The sequence below is a fragment of the Echinops telfairi genome, unplaced genomic scaffold (genome assembly GCF_000313985.2).
Source record: "Echinops telfairi isolate 266 unplaced genomic scaffold, ASM31398v2 ScPeMD7_16;HRSCAF=60, whole genome shotgun sequence".
Taxonomy (NCBI): Eukaryota; Metazoa; Chordata; class Mammalia; order Afrosoricida; family Tenrecidae; genus Echinops; species Echinops telfairi.
The window spans coordinates 4,417,689-4,420,930 of record NW_022103913.1 but is presented as its reverse complement, the minus strand read 5'-3'; the positions used below and the strand labels follow the sequence as shown (position 1 = coordinate 4,420,930).

At 40.2% G+C, this 3,242-nt stretch overlaps 1 long non-coding RNA gene across 1 annotated transcript in view; it reads right to left on the bottom strand.

Moving 5' to 3' along the window:
• Positions 1-3,242, bottom strand: part of LOC123521384 — a 23,382-nt gene that overhangs the window by 13,498 nt on the left and 6,642 nt on the right. The window contains exon 2 of the long non-coding RNA XR_006679835.1: positions 1,821-1,918. This is a non-coding gene — a long non-coding RNA (uncharacterized LOC123521384). The remainder of the gene's footprint in view (positions 1-1,820; positions 1,919-3,242) is intronic.

Sequence of the window (3,242 nt, the reverse complement as noted above, 5' to 3'; positions counted from 1 at the left end):
GATCACAAGGATATACATATAACCTCCTCTCTGGGGGATGAGCAACAGAAGGGTGGGTGACGGGAGACGCCGGGCAGTGTAAGATAAGATATAATAATACAGTAATCCCAAAAGTAAATCTTTATGAGAGCAGACAGCCTCACCGCATTTGTCTCCCACAGAGTAGTTGGTGACTTTGAGCCGCTGGCCTCGTGGTTACCAGTCCAATGTGCACTCCACAGTGCCACCAGGGTTCCTTAATTTGGGAACAGTAAGACAACTTAATTGCCCTCCATCCTATACATTGGATTACTGACTAGTGGTCAAGTACAAAGTCAGCAGCTCAAAACCACCAGTCACTTATCAGAAGAAAGGCAGAAAGAGTGACAGTCTCAGAAACCCGCAAGGACAGTTATACCTTGTCCTACCAGGTCGCTATGCGTTCGAATCCGCTCAATGCAATGCATTTTTTGTGTGTTTAAATCTAGGAAAAAATATTGAGGCGAGTTAACAACAAGAAAATAACTTGAAGGGAAGTCTATTAAAAATGATAGCCTCAAGCAGATTGAGGGTCTCCAAAATATTGAAAGATCTGTGTCACCTCAGGAATCATCTCATAGAGAGCAAGTTTATCTGAACACTATCTGAGCATACACATTTTCCTGAGCAACTTCAAAAGGGAAAGTTAAGCCACAGAAACCAGTGATTTGCTTAATAAGGCCAAGTGAGTCTCCAGCAAGTACCACAACGAATTTACTACAGTACCCCTAAAAGGAGGAGCTTGGGAAACTTTCTAGAGATAGCAATTTTGCAGCTGTTATAAAAGAGCAATTTCATGGAAGGAACACACCAGCCTGTGTGATCACGAGGTGTTGACGGGATCGGGTATCAGGTATCAAAAGAGCCAAAACAAACAACTATATCGAAGCAAATGAGGGGGGTTGGAGTGGAGACCTAAAGCTCATCTGTAGACAACTGGATATCCCCCTACAGAAGGGTTATAAGGAAGGGATGATTCAACCAAGATGTAGTAGAGCACCAATGAATCACACATCATTCCTCTAGTTCCTGAATGCTTCCTCCACCCCACTATCAAGACCCAGTTCTACCTTACAAATCTGGCTAGACTGGAAAACACACATTGGGACAGATAAGAGCTCTCGACGCAAGGAAACAAATCTGGCTAGACTGGAAAACACACATTGGGACAGGTAAGAGCTCTTGACGCAAGGAATTCAGGACAGATAAACCTCTCAGGAACAGTATTGGGAACAGCGATATCAAGAGGGTAGGGGCAGGGAGGGGGAAGGGTGAGAAAGGGGGAACCCATCACAAGATTGGATATATATAACCCCCTACCCCGAAGGGGTCAAATAGCAGAAATGTGGGTAAAGGGAGAAAATGGACAGTGTAAGATACGAAATAATGAAAACAATATATAATCGATCAAGGATTCGCGAGGGTGGGAGGGTGGGGAAGGGAGGGGAAAAAAGAGGAGCTTATACCAAGAGTTCAAATAGAAAATGTTTTAGAAATAATGATGGCAACATTTGTACACATACGTTTGATACAATTGATATAAGGAATGTTATAAGAGCTGTTAGAGCCCCCAATAAAATGATGTAAAATAAAAAGCAATTTTAGAACACTACTATGGCCATTAGAATACTGTATTCCATAGCATTTTTCTGAGCTTATTATCTCATATTCAATATAAATAAAAACTAAAAATCCATACCCGATAGCAGAGTTTGACTAATTAGAATGGTGGGGAAGTATGCATAGGAAAAAAATACAGCTCATTTAAAAAATACTGATATTTACAATTTCACAATACTTACATTTTTTTCCATTATGCCGAGTTGTATTCTATTTAGAATTCTGTAAAGCCATTTAAAAAAAAAGAACTTCCTCTTCAAAAATTCTTTAAAAGAACATTCTGTTAAGGGAAAGAAAGGAAATAGAATTGCAACAACAGTCAGAATTTATGTCAATTTATTATGTGAAGTTCACTGTTCTTTAGGTAAATTATCTAAATTAATTATCATAACAACACTATGCTATATGCACCATTTATCTTTATTTTCCAGGTTAAAAACTAGAGTTTTTAACAGTTAATTAATCTAAGTCATTTAACTAAAAAGTGATGGGTCTTGGTTTTGAAATAGGATGTTATGTTGCCTTAGAAAATTCACTAAAAGAAATGCCCGGGCTTCTTAAAGAATGGCCAATTCCATGGCTAGGGTGAAGTATATACAAGACGATCTTGTACCAAAAATGAAGCAGTGCTCACATAATCAGTGGCATCGCTACAGTTGGTACTACCCAGATGAAAACTCAAGGTGTCCCCCACCCATATCACTACGAGGAACAGCAGTAGAGACACAGTGTGGGAATTGGGGTGAAACGCTAAGTGTGTGCAATAGAGCAGCAAGGAGAGCAAAGCAATGAAGTCCCTGGGGAATACCAAAAATAGACTTTGAGGCCAGGGCATGGCACCTCATCAGACTCAGCTAGAAAACATGCCTAAAGTTCAACAAACAGACCTGGAACTCTTTATAGATTTTTCTTTGGGGGGTTTGGTGGTGGTGGTTGTTTGTTTGTTTTTTGGTTTTCTATTGTTGTTCTGTTTTACTCTGCCTTGTTTTTGTCCCAGGGTCAAGGGAACAACAAGTGATCTAAAATCGATGGTGAGGAGGGCGTAGGATGCCTAGCAGGGCTTGATCAGGCAATGTATCCAAGAGGAATTACTGAAACCTGAATGAAGGCCGAACATGATAGTAGGACAAGAGGAAAGTAAAAGGAAATAGAGGAAAGAACTAAGAGGCAAAGGGAATTTATGGAGGTCTACATAAAGGCATGTACATATGTAAATGTATTTATATATAATGATAGGAAACTAGATCTATGTACATATATTTATATGTTAAGTATCAAGGTAGACAATGGACATTGAGCCTCTACTCAAGTACTCCCTCAATGCAAGAACACTTTGTTCTAATAACCTGGCATTCCCAGATGCTCACCTTCCTGACACGATTGCTGAAGATAAAATGGGTGCGTAGCAAATGTGGTGAAGAAAGCTGATGGTGTTCGGCTATCAAAAGATATAGCATCTGGGGTCTTAAAGGTTAGAAGGTAAACAAGCGGCCATCTAGCTCAAAAGCAACAAAGCCCACATGGAAGAAGCACACCAGCCTGTGTGATCATGAGGTGTCGATGGGAGCAGGTATCAGGCATCAAAGACCCAGAACAAAAAATCA